Source organism: Rhea pennata, chromosome Z (assembly GCF_028389875.1).
Source record: "Rhea pennata isolate bPtePen1 chromosome Z, bPtePen1.pri, whole genome shotgun sequence".
Taxonomy (NCBI): Eukaryota; Metazoa; Chordata; class Aves; order Rheiformes; family Rheidae; genus Rhea; species Rhea pennata.
Window position 1 is genome coordinate 58,513,361 of NC_084702.1, and position 18,411 is coordinate 58,531,771.

General features: G+C 44.2%; 1 long non-coding RNA gene across 1 annotated transcript; it reads right to left on the reverse strand.

Moving 5' to 3' along the window:
• LOC134153209 (uncharacterized) lies at positions 1-18,148 on the reverse strand. Its single transcript, XR_009961128.1, has 3 exons — positions 18,098-18,148; positions 13,480-13,543; positions 1-119 (listed from the first exon to the last, which is right to left on the reverse strand). It is a non-coding gene; the product is annotated as an uncharacterized LOC134153209 (long non-coding RNA).
• Positions 18,149-18,411: the final 263 nt, after the last annotated feature.

Here is an 18,411-nt window from a genome sequence, read left to right on the forward strand (position 1 = left end):
AACCAGGCGGAGGTAATCCGAGGCATTCGAAAATCTCCCTGGTTGAGCAAGGGCGGCTTAGCAGTCCCATTGAATCATTTTCCTGATTTTAGCCTGGCCCCACAGACTTCTGTCAACACCTGTGAAAACAGCAAATAATAAAATGAAATAAAATAAAAAGGCAAAATAAAGAAGCAGCAGCATTTAGCTGTGCATAGAAAATATTAGCATCCTTAGGCCATGCTGTGCAATGGAGAAGAGAGGTGAGGAGCCTCCCACGAGACACCGGCGCTCGCAAACACTTCCCTCGGAGCTGCCGGTACCGGCCGCCTGTCGCCAGAAACCCTGTGTGCTGGGCCGCCCGCACCCCGCGGCCTGGGGCAGAGGTGCACAGATCTGCCATCGACTGTTTGCTGCCAGTGTTCAGTCCAGATGCCTTCGGTTCAACCTGGCCGTCGCTGGCCGTCCGAAACTGTTGCTGGACGAGCTGTGGCTCTGTCCCCGTGCCCAGGGCTTGCCCAGGTGCTCCCACTCCTCTGGGCACTCCTGGAGAAGGAGCTCACAGTGTCCCGACCTCACACATGGAGCCTTGCTGGAATAGCGAAGTTTAGGTCTTGACCAGGCTGTTCCCAAAATTCAAGGCAATCTGGACCCCAAGTTTTGGAATAAGCATATTTTCATTCTTTTTTAATACATCTCACCAGCACATACGGCCCCTCTGAAGTATTCACCCTAATCAAGTACCAAACATGAAGTCAAAGCCAAATTTTCTCCAAACACTTTTCCTGGCTCCAGTCGGCCAAAAGAGACGGCATCCCCTGTCCCGCCTGGGGCTCGGCCAGCGAAGCCTCACTGGGCTCCCGCAGCCGTGCCCGGGAGCGAAACCGCGGGATGCAGCCGCGGGGTAACCTCGCGGGAGCTGCGTCTGCCCCGCGCCGCGCCGGGACTCAGGCAGCACAGCGTCTAGATGGATGTTTATGGAAGAAAATGCCCCCTCCGCCCTGCCCAGAGGCTGAGGGTCCATCTTCTTTGATGTGTTTGTAAATAAACCTGTATTTCCAACAAGGCTGTTTCCTGCCAGGGCCTATTAAACACCGTTCCTGGTGCCCTAGCTTCCTGTGTTTGAAAGATCTGAATGCTATTTGTCATTTTTCCATATCTAAATATCCTAACCTAAGCAATGGTTCATCTTCAGCTACATGAAATAAATGCAAACAAGGACAAATATACTTACAGTAACACGTTTGCAGGGAGATGACTGGAATAAACTGAAATGGACAAACACTTTGCAGAAGCCAGAAGCCTTCCAGAAAATCAACATTTCAATGTTTAGGGAAAAACTGAAATAAACTATAGGGAAATATTTTCATTTCATAGCTTCAGAATTTTTTAATAGCTGCCATAAATCTCCTTAATGTAAGAAAGCATATATGAAAAAATAAGCAAATCATTGAAACTGCTATCTAAGGGTAGCTGTTTGTATGTCATGGGTTGGCTTTTTTGTGTTTGTTATCTTCTCCCTCCTGATTCCCAGCTAGCTTTAATTCCCTTGATATTGTACACACTCTGCGCATGTGGGTTTATATATTTCACCATGATAAAAAGGTGGAGCAGCAGATCCATTTTATTTCCTAAGAATTTCTCTGCCATTTTACAAAGAGTTTTCCATAAGGCTTTTCTAAGAGGTATAAAAAAAATACACCTGATATTGAATTGCAGATTTGCCTGCAAACCTTCCAATTCATCACCTGCAATCCCTGCAATGTTTCTGTGTAAAGCTTGTGAGCAGCTCCAGCAAGATTCGCAAAGCTCAGAACAGGACTGTTTACGGATTTGGGGGCATCCAGTGCCCACAGGGGTCAACAGGACACTGGAAATTTTCAATTGCCATTGGAAATTCCCTATTTGTGGAGTAGTTAGGGATGTAAGTAATGTTACCCTGGACATCTGATAGGTCCCTCATGTTTGGGTTAGCCAAAAGTTCACACTGTACAGCAGAAGGTACAAGGGTCACGTGGCACATCACCTAAATTAAGTTGGGAATATAGTTGGACAAACCCAAATCCTTCACTTAGATGAAAGAACATCCTGTGACATGCTCACCAATGTGATCTATGAGTATTTATAAATCATTCGCAGACCAAGAACAATTTCCTGTTGGAATTCATGGCTGGTTTGGAATAGGAGTGAAATACAAAGATTTCACAATCTGTTTACAAGCAATCTGCAAACAGTAAAAAGGGCCAAAGTAATGTGTGTGTATCCATTTCAAATCATTAGTTCACAATTAACTGCACACGCATAGAGAGTTTCAAGTTTAGTTTTGAAACAAATCACAGCCTTAAAGACTAGAATTCTCTTCCACTTACTTGTCCACTAAATTAGTTACGTTGACAAGGACCAAGTAAGTTGAAAATATTTAAATGTTATTGCATAAAATAATCAGTGAATAAAATATCCTTACATGGAAAAATGCTTACATGTTTCACTCCAATTATTTTTGTCACACATAAATATAGTAATGAAATTCTGGCTCTGTTGAGGTCGTTGTGAGTTTTGCTAGTGACTTCAGTGGGGCTCAGGATCGCCTCCTAACAACTGATTAGTGAGAAGGTCAGATTTCACATAGAAGACTAAATACAGCCATTAGATACTGGCACTATGATCTCTTTAGTCTTCACATTGTTGAATGATTTTCATTTTGCACTCTGTATCTTTTCTATGTTGTGTGAACGTGCTTATTTATTCAGCTCTTTCAAACAAATCAGTAAGATGGGAGTGAATTTAAGTTAACAAAAGTAGCTCCTCACAATTTTAGGGGTATTTAGTCCCATGTCCAGGAATCAATGGCTAAAATACGTGCCAGGAGTATCATGCAGGAGGTGCATACAGAAAAAAATGTTCTGAAGTGGAATGTGCTGAAACTTGGATCTGCACAAGTTACCAGCATCTTTTCCCAGACAGTTTAGGTCATTTTACTTCCCACCTTGGGCACCTACTTCTCAAGAGGAATAAGGTTCCTTATGACACTAACAAAAGTATTTTTTCTTATAAAATCAGTTAAACTGATCACTTAAACTATCCTATGTGTCAAGTATTAGAAATATCACTAGAAGCCCTCAATTCCTTTCCTTGTTTGTTCTTGTTCTTTCTGTTCCAAATATACTGAGTTGTATGAGGTGGTCTTTTCTCCAGACAAGCCTGAGCAGCAACTTTCCAGGTTTCATCACACTTGTAATGCATGAGTCACTTCACCTAATTTTTAGGTAAACCAATTGACCTAATTTGCTGCCTATAAATGTAATGCTTACTGTTATTTAAATGTTTGAATGTCTGCACTCACGTATGACATGAGGGAAATGTCAAAAACATTTGAGGAAGAACAGCTGTCAAAAGGAAAGAGGGAAAGAAATAAAGAAGAATGGCTCTTTCCCCAAAAAAACAACCCCCTTTCCCCAGCGCCATCCCCTTTCCCGCTTCCACGGGAGCAGGAGCAGCCAGTCCAGCTGCCTGTGTTCTTGCTGCATTGCTCTTGGTCAGATCTCCACTTCTCCTTCCTCCACCCAACACTCGTTCATCAGATAACAGGAGACATTTTTCCTACCTGCCAAGAGGCACAATGTCCTTTCTGGTTTGTGGGCACATGTTATGTACTTGAAACATCCCTGCAGCTGCAGGCAACGCTCACCTTTCTGTGTCTGTTTTGCGTTCACAAAACGGTGCGCAATGGGCATAATCCGGGGGGCTGTGACTTGAGTTTGCGTTGCCAGAAATGGAAGTGAGTCTCTTTAAGCCATGTCTGCCTGGCTGACCTAGGACTACATTAGAAACAGCCTCAGAGAATTAAATTAAAGTCCAGTGAGAAAAATAGTGAACCTCATCACTTCTGTGAGGCTGTAGGATGAAACAGGCCTAAAACTGACAAATGCAGATAACTTAATGTGGGCCCCACCAATTATTATTACTATATTTATTTGTTTTACATAGAGTCAAAAAAATAGTCATGCAAGGTCTCAGGAAAACATCTTAAACAGATATCTTGATGTTAGAATTGTAAACATATATCTTTAATATTTTCCAAGAATAAATACTTTTTCAGAAAACATTTTTCTTACTGAATTTTTAAAGCTTCTGTGTCACCCATATAGGAATGCTGAAGAACAGGGAAATTGCCATTTTCATAGCCCGGGTTCTCAGAAGTAAGTTTGCAGATAGTAGTCCTTGCTGTTGAAAGCTAATGCGGATTCTCCTCCAGGAATGTTCTGGCCCAAGGACAGTTCTTATAGGGAGAGTTTTGCTATTTCTGTGTTATTAATGTACTCTAAGTGAAGTAACTGACGAATGATAAAAGTAAGGGACACAGTGCCAGAAATGCTTCCAAGCAGAAGTAACAGTTGGAGCTATTTGTTGCTACATAAAAAAGATGCTCGTGATCATTTTTCTCAAAGTGGAATCATTTTTTAAGAATTGCCATCGGCATTTTAACTCATGACTATGCTGCTGTTTTGAGGACAGGTTGCCAGATCTAATAAGGAAGCACATCAAAGTCACCGAACAGGAAAGCAGGCAGTAAATAGAGACCCCTTATCAACAGCAGAAGTGTTGGATCTCACTTAAAATATCACCCTGGTAAAAAATCAGTTCTGGAATATTCACATCTGCTGAGATTATTCTGTAAGCGAAGGCCACAGCTTTCTCCAAACTACTCTTACACACAGATTGCTGCAGGCAGCTCATGAGGACAACTTTGTTTCCTGACCTGTAGACATATTTCTGGTCGCACAGCTGCACTGAATGTGCTCAGGAAATCCAGAATGTAATTCAAAAGCAAGAAAATTTTCTAGCAGTCTCTTAGGATTCATGATGCAGCAAAATATTCCAATTAGTAACCATACAGCAAGGAAGAAGTGAACTGACTGGAAAAAATATAAAGATCCCCAGTTTCATTACATGCAAATGTCATTCTACACAATATACAGATAGGAGAACGTGGAAAATAAAACATATTTGAAGGCAAACATCCAGCTGAACTCCATCAGGATTTAATTTCTGAAAGGAAATCCTTTATGAACTACTACTGGCCCTGCTTGAAGGAGTTTTGTGATAGGTTCCTTTTTGTAACTGTTTCTAAAGGTGGCGATCTGATCAGACTTCCCAGCATCGTTTCTTGCAGATACAGAGCCATAATCAAATACAAATGCAGACATCTCTTTTTTAAATCTGTGCCTAATTGATTTCCATGTATACAGGAGCTCTGCATGCATAAACCGCCGGATTCCCTCCCGCGCTCGCAGCCCCAGGCTCTCGGGTAACCCTGAGCACCACAATGTAATTAACGTGTCTGAACTTGTCACCGCTTGCGAAGGTATAACCTTGCCACGCACTCACTACACCAGGAGACCTTTTAGCTGTGCCAAAACATCTGCAAAGTGCTGTAGAAACCTGAGCTGATAAGATCGCTATCAATTCGATATTTCTGTTTCAACAGTCTCATCACAGACTTACTGCTTTCTCTCGAGTGAGAGAATGAAACCATTTTATTCATGTTCTTGCAGTTATTGTGTATGTTTCTGAGAGTTTATTTTGACTGAAGCATTGCCCTGAATCTTTCTGCCTGTGTCAGCAAATGCCAACAATCTGCTTTCTAGCCTCTCTTACAGCAAATACTTTTGTTCAAGTCCATATTATTTGAACAGTTGGATTGAATATAGCATATTCATTGCATACACACACTTCTCCCTAACCTGTGTGCGAGTTCAAGTACAGTATGTTTCACTTCTTATTTCCCTCAGATTGTCAGATAACATCATTTTACCTCCTCATCATTTCATTTTAGAGGCTTTCTGACTTAGATTTGGTCCCTGCTGGGATCTTCCCAAGTAATCTAAAGCATTCCTGCTTTTCCCTTTTTTTTTTTTTTTTTGCATCACTTAACTCCAGCGAAGTTAGCTGCTGCCCTTTTCTGTTGGCAGCAGATCCTAGTTTCCTGGGCTAGGATCCAGCCTGGATCATCATCTGTCTCTCTGAACGCAGCTGAGTGATGTGAACACCATGATTCCCACCTCTGTTTAAAATCGCACTACAGCAGACAGACAGTTCAAGGACAAGAAAATACCAGTTCAGAACATCCCTATTATTTTACCTCCAAAGTACAAACTTTCCCAGACCAAACTGGAAAAGAAAAATATTTGCACTACGATGACAAAACCTTAGATGCACTGTTCTCTTTCTAACCTGCCAGCATCTGTGTTCTTATAAGGTCGGCACTTATAAATCAACGGTTGCCTGGAATAGCTTTCTGGACGATCAGCTGATCTTCCACCATGTAAAGCAAGCGTAACTCCTAACATTTGGCTTATACGAGAGAAAGGCCAGTGTTAGCTGGAAGGTAGCCCCCACCACCTAATGCCACGCTCCAGATGTTCACTGTGCGTGCACTTCTGTGGGATCAGCCATCCTCTGTCCTCGCAGTCTAACCGCCAGCAGCAAGGGAGGAGTGTCCCACACCACGGCCCCGCTGACAGAGCCAGCTGGGTGTCATCTGTAAGCAGCACCTAACGAGAGGGACTTTTCCATGCTTTGGGGCCACATTTGCAGGATGATTTCACTGCTACAAAATAGAGTCCTTAAATTAGAATTTCTAGAAAAGAAGGAATACACAGCAGGGACAGGTGTAGAACTTCTGTAAAACTAGTGCAGCTGATTGAAATCTTAAAAAAAAAAAAAAAAAAAAAAAAAAAAGATTTCAGATTGTTTGCTTTTCAATAAGGGACATGGAGCCTGGAAGCCCTGGAGAGCTAAAAAGGTTGCCAGACTCCCCACTGAAGAGGTAGACCTTGAGAGCTCTGGGAGGCCCAAGTCTAGCTAGGACTTTGTGATGTCTAAGTGAGGGAACAGGACTGCCAGCTCATTGGCAAGCCCAGCTACTCTATGATACCCCAAGTTTTGTCAAAGAAGAGATGGAAATAAATGCCAACAAATTTAATGATTCTAGTTAAAACCATGTTCTGTAACTTCCCTGCTCCTATTAAAAATAAAATAAAAATTAAGTCATGCATTAAAAAACTATAAAAGCAGGACACAATGCAGTTCAGCAGCATCCTCATTACCATACCTGAGTATGCACTGTAGCTTGAGATCATTTCTCTGGGGAAGGAAACAGTTTCTTTTCATCCTCTGAGCTACTGGCCTATAAAATACTCATTACCATAGTTATATGGAAGTTTGTATCCAAGGCTAAAGTTCAGCCAGCAGTGTTTGGCAAAATTGCAGTACTTTTTTTATACAGCAAGGACGCCAACTACAACACTTTCAAATGTTTTTATATTGTATCATAGCAATCCTTGCTACCAGGGAACTCTGAGCAGAGACCCAGTATATGCATATGTGTATATGTATGTATATTGTGTTTACTTATGCATGTTCTTTGTAGACTTTTGGACTGGAAATAGGCCACATAATGGCTTCCTGGCAACACACCAACAAGTGGACTCAGAGCACAGGGTGGCTCTGAATGACCTGAAGCCTGCAGAGACCTCTTCTCTAATATATTTTTTACAGCTTCTGAAATCTTTACCACAATCTCTTCCTTATGTCACTCAGCACTTATACAATCTTTAATTACCAGGGGGATATTGCAGAATGAACTCACACACCAAAGCTCCTCTCCCAGCCGCAGACACCACCTGCGAGATCTGCAGGATCTGCATTTCGGTGGGGTGCCTCCAGCCAGCCGTGCGCCTCCAGAGAGGGCTGAGTGCTAGTGCTGCGTCCTGAGGGAAAGCGGGGGCCTCCTTTGGCCTCCAGAACACCTAGTTTTATAGAAGCTGGATTTTTTGCTGATTCTTAAGTGGATTCATATCCCAAGTTAAGATTAGGTTGATGGAGAAAAGAGGCCTTAAGGAGCCCATCAGAACGAGCCATGAGAACAGTTGGACTCACAGACATATAGTTATTCTGTCTCTTCAGCTGAAATAGCCTTTCTGCTTTTTCTGGGCCTTACTGAATCCTGCAGTATTTTCCATTTCATTTCAAAGTCCCTTGCAGCAAACAAGGCTATAACTTCTGACCCTGCTATCTTTTGCCACAGGAGTGCACAATCTACCCCAAAGTCATGCAAGGAGAAGATGATGATAGTCATTCTCCCTCAAATTGGGTCACTCATTTTCATGATCAGACCTTAATTTATTAGGTCTTTGCATGCACATGGTCACATTTAGTTTTGCTAACACAGTTCTACTGAAGGCAATGTCAGTAAACCACTTGCTCAGGGCTGGAAACTGGCATTTAGACCATTAGCCTGTGAAACATTTCACAGTGCTAAATGACTGTGTAACCCAATGATACAAAAAATAGCATTTTATTGTACATACAACCAGAACCCCAAATGCATCTCCATTTGCTGTTTTAATATTGCTATGCCACTACAAACTTCAGCAGAGTTAGTCCTGAATTATGTCAGTAGACCTGAGATATGACAAAATAGCTCTGCTCCCATCCATGGGCTTTGGGTTATATACCTTTTCTCTTGTCCAGAAATCTCATCATCTTCTCTTGAACTACCCCTATGGTTCAATACACAGAAAATGTCCCTCTCAGCGTGGTATCTATTTTTCTTAAAGTAAATCCACAAAATGGCTTTGAGTCAGACTTCAGACAGTGCTAAGGTGTCGCAGTGAGTTGCAACCTGGCAAAACAGGCACACGGTGTTCAATAACTAGTGAATGGTCATATTCATTAGTTTTAACATACCTTTGCTCTTTGAGATCACGCTTTCCTTCATATCCTGAGCAGATTGATACATTCGATGGAATGATAGCTTTTACCAACATGGTTAGAAATTTGCAACCTCTTGCTAGCTGGCAATATTATTTACCAGGGGGATCAGGAGAAGTTTGGCACAAAACATACCCATCTGGTCTAATATAACTATTTCATTTTGGGTATATCTTAATGCCACCTTTCTCCTTTTTTTTTTTTTTTTTTTTTTTTTTTTCCGCCTTGCTGCACTGCCTTGTAACACTTGCATGGTTATATAACCACGGTTTCTGCCAGTGTGTTTATAATTATCTCTGGAGTTTAGATCAAAGAGCGTTATCTGCCCTTGGTTCTCCTGTGATATTACAGCGTGGGGAAAATAACGTCAAACCCAAACGAAGAGCATCCTGCCGCCTTGTCAGCTCTGCGGCAGGAGGGGCCGTGGGGGAGGCGGGAGCCGCAGCCGGGGAGCTCCCTCCCTCTCCCCTCCGACGCCGCCGGAGAACAGCACTGCAGGCTGCGGACATGCTCCCCAGGGCCAGCGCACCTGCGCTCACCGGAGGAGGTAGCACAATATTGTGCAAGGAAATCAAACGGCCCTTTAGGGAAGGCCCCTCCAAATGCGGGAAATATGTATCAGCTATTTCATCTTGGAGTAAATTAAAAGATATCCGTCTTTCAAAGCTCAGCATTTTGAAGGCCAAGGGAGGCCCCTCTTCTCTCAGGACCCAGTTAACCCAGACACCGCTCCTTCTGGAGGAGCATGCCTTGCTGGAGAGACCCAAATCCCTGCAGACCGCGCAGGTGCTGGGAAGAAAGACTTGGTGCATGAATTCACTTAGTGACATCCCTCGGTAATTAAAGCTCCTAGAGTGCAAACCAACTGCACGCAGACAGCAGTAAAAGCGTTGAAAGCAGCAGGACAGCAGGTAGGCGAGAACCCAAGCTGCCAGAAAACCAGCTCAAGCAGATGCTGAGGTAGGTGCCCCCTACCACAGCCCTCACTGCTGACTCCAGCCACCCTTTGCCAACAGCCCACTCTGCCAGAGCTCTGAGAGGACACCAGCTCCCAAGAAAATACAAAAAAAGAGTGAAGGGATTTGGCAGAATTCTCTAATTGTAAAGACTGCTAGGATATAATATAAAAACACTGGCATAAACATGGACGGAATTGGCATCCCTGCTTAAAGAAATGTGCCAGCATTTTTAAGACATGGCTGGCTGAACTTTAGCCCTAGTTACAAACTTCCATATAACTGTGGTAATGGCTGTTTTTCAGGCCAATGACAATAGCTCATGGGAGAAAGAGGAGTATTTCCCCACCATATTGGTTATCCTGATCTCCGGTAAAGCACTGGGTCTGTTATTGGAGGACTGTAGCAATATGTTAGCTTTCTAACCTCAAACTCCACATACGCATCACGGCACAAGGTTTGCTTGCATATGTTTTTCTCCAGCTTGCATGCTTAATTACTTAATGGTTTATGGTTGTCATTAAATACTGCTCCTCTTCATTTGGGAGGCTCCGAGATTAAATGGAAGTGACTTGGATAGCTCCATTTCTTTGCCTCATGACAAACAGAGATGTTCAAATATGTATGTGCTCCTCCATGCCCTTACTGCCCACCTATGGGCTTCTGCAGAGCCCAGGCTTCCTCCGATCCACCAGCATTTCAGTTATTTATGACTGTGCCCTGTGGATCTGGGTAGACACTTGGGTCCTGGGACCATCTCAATTTGCAATACAAATATCATTTAAATGTTTCTTGAATCCGAGAGCTGCAGTGGCACCCTCAGAGTACGTGGCACCTACAGATCATGGCTTGGGAAACTGGCTTGTGCAGACGTTCTCCTGTGAGTGAGGATGCAGCGCTGAGTTCCTGTGTCACCACATCTGACCTAAGCTCAGCCTCTCCCTAGCCAAGGCTGGGTCTTGCTATCTCCCTCCTCATGGAAGTTTCCACACTGTTCTCTGCAGGCTTGAGAAAGGAGCAGTCTTGTGAACTCTCACAGTGATTAGATGAGCATTTCACAAAGTGGGCAGAGTTAAGGTTGTTGTGAAAGTGGTGTAATAGAAGGCAAGTTTGAAATTTCCTAGTACTGGGAGGTTTAAGTTAGTTTTACTTTATATCTTCAAGTATTGATTTCACTTTCTGGAAGGTATCAGGTGCTACTAGCCTTGTTATGTTATAGAAGTTCTTTTCTTATTGTGTTTTGAAGACATACTACTTTTCCTACGTAACTCCAGCTTGTTCCCATCAAACCAGGCATGATATCCCAGTGCCACCTATATAAACTGCTGCAAGGAGAGGACGGGGAAAATGGCACTGCAGGCATGTGGGGTGAGCTTCCCAAAACCTGAAGGCATCTGTGCACCCTTGCTCACACCTCTTGATGGCATCAGCCACTACCAGTGAAACAGCAAGAGTCGGAGAGGATCTGTGTGTTCAAAGAGCAACGCTCGGTCCAGTAAGCTGCTTTGGGCAAATTTCCTTTGGGGAAAGAGGGAGGGAGAGAAACCAGCGACAAACCCAGAGAGGAGCTTGCTGCGCTGGCAGCGCAGCGCTGCGGATCCCACGGGCGCAGGTTCGCTGCTGGGGCAGGTCCCTCCACAGGGAGGCTCTGAGGAAACGCTAGATGCCAAGTCTCTTCAGAGGCAATGCAGCACTGAGACTGTAATCAGATGACATACTTGAAGACTAGTGCAAGGTCAGCGAGCCTATTTGTGAAGGGTTTGTGATTTTTTTTTTGTTCTCCTATGCACTGAAAAGGTTGTACAAATCTGGAAAATGGTCTAGGCAGCACCTATTCTGGGGTCCACACTGCTGGGACCCTTTCACAGAATGACTCTTCATTTCCACTGAATGTTTGCTGTAGCAAATCAGTATTTGTGGTTGTCAGGGGTGAGCAGGTTAGAGGTTTTTGAGCAGTCCGAACATGAAAAGTAGCTGTGTGTGTGAATGGAGGAGGCAGTGTCTACAGAACAGGCTGTGTCAAGTGGCCCCAAGCTAAATTTATCCTCTGGCCCTGCTAAGGCATAGCAAATTTCAGAACAGCTTGAGCATGCGTGTGTGTTTCAGAGCACTTTGAAGCGTTGGCTCTGAAAGCGAAAGCTGTGCTGTCAGGGCAGAACTGTGACGAGAAGCCCTTGCAGCACACAAGGAGAAAGCTAGCAATAGTGCAGTTCATTCCCCCTCGAGCTATCAGTGACCTCCCCGATGTCCATAAACTACGTCCGTCTGTGCATGCATCCCTGATTTCCTCGTCATCTTAAGCCAAAGAGATCCAAATTGTACCCCCAAAGCATTTTCCAATACTATCTCTCAAAAGAGATGCAGGTTTTCAAACACCATACCAGCCACCATACACCAAGCAGAAGGCATGAAAACAGCTTGGAGAGGATCAGAACCATAGTTTGATATCCTGATGTGTGCAACAATCAGTAAATAAAATATTGGAATAGTAGCAACATTTGGATGATTTTTTTTAAAGGAGAGGCTGTATCTTAGGAGTTCTTTGCTCGAAAGACCTCAAATTTGGCCTCTAAGCCATGCCAGGAGAGTAACTTTCAAGGCAATTCTACTACTCGGATGAATTAATTATGTCTGCACTACACAGTGCCATGTACTGCAGAACTCTTCAGGCTAATGCTGGATGAGCCAGCTCCCAAGCCAGAAACAGTGCAGCTGCATCTGTACAGAAGAGATGTTCCCAGTAGCCAAAGCCAAACTTACCTCTGCAAACAGTGACACAATGTCATAGACATGAAGGCTCAATCAGAGCTTGCTCAGGATCCAGCAAGGTACTATACTGCCCTGTGCCAATATGTCTTCAGTATACAGAAAGAAAATCCTGTAAACAGTAATGCTAAGCTCATTTTTTAGCCTGACTTCCTAAGGAAACTAGACTTCTGTAAGCACAGTGATTGTGTGTTTTCTGCTAGTCCTCCATCTCTCTCAAAAACTTTTAAACCTGTTAGCTTTCTTTCTAGTCAAACTGGACAGAGAGATGAGGCTACATGCATCATGATGTTAGGTGGCTACATAAAAGGAAGGAAATCCAAATTAATATTCCCTTTGGAAGAAGGGCTGCAGTGTGACCTTACCTCCAGTACTGGACAGCAGAGAGAGCCATGGGAGAGAGCCCCAGAAAATGAGCTCACTGTTCTCCAGACCCGCTTGGTACGTAGTGTGCTAACACCATCTCAAAAGAGCAGAAGTTGGGAGCGTTGAATAAGCCTTCCTCCCACACATTTTAAAATGTTTCTGCCTCTACTGGCACTGCTTAAGATAACAATATTAAAAGACCTGGGCTTTACACTACTTATCTTAAAAAGCAGTTTATTTTGCACATTTCTCTCACACTGTACTGCAAGCCAGGAGAGTCCAGCTGCCTCAGTCCTGGTTATGGCTGTGTCTCAGGCTGCAGGACCCTGGGACCAGGCTCTGCAGGGACTTGTGCTCAGGCAGAAGCCTTAAACAAAGCAATATAAACACAATTCAGGTGTAGGGAAAGGAGGAATGCCAATTTTCTAAAACCCTGTATGCCTCAGTACAAAAGATAGAATTTGGTTTAGGTGATTTACAAGCATCTGTGCTGTTTCTGTCAGGTTGGGACAGGATTTCTGTACTGAAAGAGAAAATGGTGGGTCATCCCTGGCAGCTGCTTCAGAAAAAGTCCCAACAAATTCCTAACAGCCTCCTAGAAAGGGAGGGACACGGGACACCAGGAAAGGGCACTCACCTGCAGACGTGTCCCACAGCCAGAGCTCCCGGCTGGCACCATCTCAGGCTGAAGAGCACCTGGCCTGCATGAAGGAAAGAACAGTGCTTGGAGAGGGGTGAGCTGCCAGGACACCCACCAGTCATGCTAGTCCTGCAAAAACACTCTGCCTCCCAGCAAGGCTGCCATGCTCGGGCATGGGCTTTGCCTCGGCCACACAGCTTCCAGGGCTGCAAGGGCTTTCATCCTGCCAGCCCCGAACATGAGCAGCATCTCATTGCATCCAGTTGCATCTACACCCACTTCAACAGAGAGATGTCAAGGCAGCAGTTCCTGAACTTTTCTAAGCCGGTCCTCCCATCCTTACCCTTGTCAGCTCCACCCAGCCCATTGCACAGATGGGAATGACCAAACTTCCTCACCCGCCGGCCTCTGCAGTGGCCCCAGTCCCTCTTCTTCCTCCTCCTCCTCCTCTCTTTCCAAGGCCCGGAGAGCTGCACCAACCCCATGATGCAAGCCCACTCCCTACCAGCAGCACTGGCAGCCCCTGCCGTGGCCAGGGCCCAGTCGTGAGCCGCTCTGTGTCGGCTGATTCTGCCCAACGCCACGTGGGAGGCTCTGCCCCACGTTCCTTGCACCGCTCCCGGGAATGTGCTGCAAGCACGCCAGGGCCGGCCCTGCACAAGGTAGCATGGGTCTGGCAAGGCTTATTAGCCTGGCTTTAGCACCTCGTAGGCGCTGTGATTGCAGCTCAGTTGAGAGGAACACCTCTGCAGCTGTGAACTGGTGCCCTCAGGCTCCAGAAAGCTGGATGGAGAAAAACAGGAATGTAATTTATACCACAAATTCTTATCTCCTCTTATCATCACCAGGATGCAAATTAGTCATAGCTTTAGTAAGCGATTACATAAGCATCATATTAATTCTGTTCATATTTCCCCAAAGAAATCAGCAAATTATTAGAACAATTTGGACCCTTGGTTTCTTTTCCAGGCATCGTGGACCATTGGCAACAGGGATGAAGTAATTTATCACTTCACAATGAAGATAATCAGGCTAACAAACCAAATTTCTTCCACAAGAAAGAAGCAACAATAAACGAATAGGCAGTGACAGTCAAAAACCACTGGAGGATTTGGAGGAGAAAGCAAATTTGGTTCAGCCCATTGTTTTTTTCATTGCAATTCTCTAAAACTGTCTGAAGATTCATTTGATCCTATCCAGAATACTCTGTTATGCAAAGCATTATTTAAAGAGAGAGAGAGAGTTTCTGCATATGCACAGATGGAAAAGGTCTTGAGGGTATTCAGTATAAAAACTCCCAAATCCCAGAATCCTGCAAGCTTCTGATAGTCCCAGGAGATTTGTCAGGGATGCACACCTCCCACTGACTGCTGCCTCGTGCGAGTCGCAGCTTGATGATTTGCACACAACTCCATCACTGAAAGGAAAAATAGTTCAAAGAAAAGAGAAGATTCTCTGCTGATTTTTCTGAGCGCAGGCGTAGGAGGGAGAGAAGAGGCTCTTGGAGGGTAGAAGAAATTCCCTCGCATAGCATAGATTGACCTGAAGTGTGCTAGATGAAGTAGCTCTGTGGGGCCATTGGCCAGCCATGGGTCCACTCCTCCTTGTCGCTACCTGCCCTCCCTGGAAGACATAGCTCCTTAAACTCCCTGCTTGCATTGAGGTAACCTGACTAACTCCTCTTCAAGCAGCGGGTCTCTTCTGGCTTCAAAACTGGGACCCAGAGCCTGCCTGTGGAAGGCCAACACTGGCAATATCTGCCTGAAACCTGGAAGCAGAAACAGAGCTCATTTTGTAAATAAAGTGAAATTCTTTTATATTCCCAAGGAATATTCTCAGCCATGAAAGCTCTGGCTGGGAACAGGCTGATAAATACCAGGAGTCTCACACTGACAGTTTTATTATTTGCTTCTTGAAGCAGACAGCCTAACATGCAGAGAGAATGAAGGATGTTGCAGCCTGAATGCAGGGCTGCAGAAGGTGTCCAACAGACAGCACCTCTCTGTTAAGCAATAAGCAAATACAGACCAATATATGGGTGAAGCAAACTTCTCAGCACTGCCTGAATAATCTGTCATGTTAGCGCTGAATTACGCAGTCCATTCCAGGTGGCCATGCAGTTTGCAGTTCCTCTATGGAGATGACTAGCTACAATAGGGTTGACTAGATCCCTGCCTAGGAAATAGCGGCTTTCATGATAGCTGGAGGAGATGAATACTCTTTACAACGATCAGCCCGTGCAGAGGAGAGCTGCGCACCTGGGAACTGCCTGCCACAGGGTCCAGGACCAAGCAGTGCAGCAGTGGGAGCAGAGAGACCTCAGGGCTGCCCAGCATGGGCTGCCTCCTTCTGGCGTTGTTGCCTCCTTCCTCCTGGTCCCAACAGTGGAAGCATCAGCCAAAGCTTCCCTGCCCCACCATGAAGTCCTAACTGTCCAGATGTTTTTCCCTGCAGCTCCCCAGTCCTTCCCAGTAGCATCCCACTGTCTGCTCCTGGAAGTTCCTAGCAAGGCACTCCTGCTAACCATGTCAGACCCCTCAGATAAAGGTCCTCCAGCTTGGTCCACTGGGAGAGAACAGGACAAGATGGATTATGTTAAAAATAAGGGGAGTGTATCTTCCCCAAGTTTTATGCATGAGGTACAAGGTATCAGAAAAACAGATAAAAGGCTAGCAAGAACATACCCTAAATCCTACCAGTCTCGGGAACCTTTTTTGGACTGCTAGTAACTCTCTGCTTCCACGCAGGATCATCCCCAGGCCTACTCTTGAGGTAGTACAATCATTACAAAATAAATAAGAGAAAGGAATGTAAAAAACAAAACAAAACAAAACAAAAAAACTTTCAAACCAAATAACTAAAGAAGACGAAGTTCCTTTGCTACTCAGTGACCAAATGGTGAGGGCAGTCACCTAGAGCAAGAAAAAGCAGAGTCTGATTCCCTTTTCTGCTTGATGGGGGTTCAAACAGAAAGCTCTCACCTCCCAGCAAAGCCTCCTCCACCCCAGGCTGTAGGTGTTCTGGAGAGTTGTCATTTTCTTACCTCAAAAGCCCTGTATAAATAAATATTTACTGGAACTAGAGAGATAGAGAACATGATTCATATGAACACAATCTCTCTCTCTTGCAATATATTATCCTAAAACATTATCAAAAGAAGAGGATGACCTGTAAATACCATATAATACAGCACTCTACAGCCTGCAAGTCAGATCCTTGTCCTCCAAGACACAGTTTTAAGCAGCGGTGCGCTTAACCTCGCGCACCTTAACTCTTGCATCTTTTGGGGCACCTATAGCAAGTACTAGGAGTAAGCGCTGGGTGTAAAAGAGGTTGGCCACATTTCCTTTCCAGTGCTCCTTGAGGTGATCACCCTGTTGGGTTCCTTCTGCAATCCCCTCCCAGATCAAGCCCTTTGGGCAAGATAGGACAGGAACATCCATCCTCCAGAGGCTGCTGCAACATGGGTGTGAAATAGATGTCAAGTACCACCATACCATTGCAACTGAGATCACTCTGCATACGCCCAGGAGTCAAGCTTAGGGGCGGAGGAGAAAGTAATGCTGACAACACTATGTGCCTATGGACTCAAAGCACCTCCACAGTTCAAAGGAGGTTCCATGCTTCAAAATTTTAGACCCGCAAGTGTTGAGTGACAGCCAAGAACTTAATCCATTTTGAAATAAGGTGATCATGCACTGTGAACTTATTTGAGAGTATTACATTTCTTATGAACTATCTTGTGACCATCAGCTGAAGGCATCACCATCACTGCTATCCTGAACTGCATTTGACCCAGGCATGCAATTTCAGATACCAAACAGCTATAGATACGCAGAGTAGGGAATATTTCTACACTGGTAAAATAATAAACGTAACAGTCCAACTCGGTCTTTTTTATCTTTGGCTTTTCATAACTTCTCAGGAAGTTATTTCAACAAACAAAACTGTATTCTGTGGAGGTAAATTGATGTCTACCCTGAATTAAGAGCCAAAGTAGATCTCCTAGAACATGTTGGCCTTTCTCTACATTGAATGATTTCATTCCCTCCTCTCTACTGATCTGAGAAGTTTAAATACTGAGACACTTAACGGCCTAATCCAGCAAAGCACTTTGGCGTGTGCTTAGCCATGTGCTTAGCCCTAACAACACAAAAAGTTCTCCTGGAAAGCTGATGAGAGAAGCCAATTCAAATTTTATTTTATTTAGGAGATATTTAGTTGAAGTTGTCAAAGAAAGCAACAATTAAAAAGCTATAAACTTTCATTCTGTATACCTAGATTATATCACAGCAATGTTCGTATCTGCATAGCTCAGCTGTGTTGGCCATTCGGCTGCACTCCCTGTTATTCAGAGGTTAGCTACATGCAGAATGCTTGCGAGGGGATTGTTTTAAACTGCCTGAAGCAATTTCATTAGCATAAGATAGTCCTTCCCACTTTATCATATAAACTGTGGTGGTTGCACAGTGAGGCAGTCAAAAAGCAGCTGGTTTTCACTGATAGGTGAATTGTTTTCCTTAGATTACCAAGAGGTGATGGACAATATGTAAGCACCCTTTAGATTGTGTTTTTAAAGAGCAGAAGCACAACACATTCTTAAGTAACTACTAACCTCCAGCAAACTGGATTTCTTCATGGTTTTGTACAAATGATGATTTGTTTCCAAGCTGAGATTTGATATACTGAGTTCCAGCCCCAAGTATAATTCTGAAGCCAAGCTTTAACTTCCTGAAAATGAAAATTCATTATGAAACATAAACAAGTCTTTAACCGTGACATGGAGAATGGGAACAAGAGGTGAAATCATTCTACTGTGATAAGAATAATTTTTCTCTGCAGTTGAATCATTGTTCTGGACTGATCATGTAAAAAGAATTAAATTGGCTTTACCTTCCCTGTCTTAGATTTGGACAAACAATTAAAAGT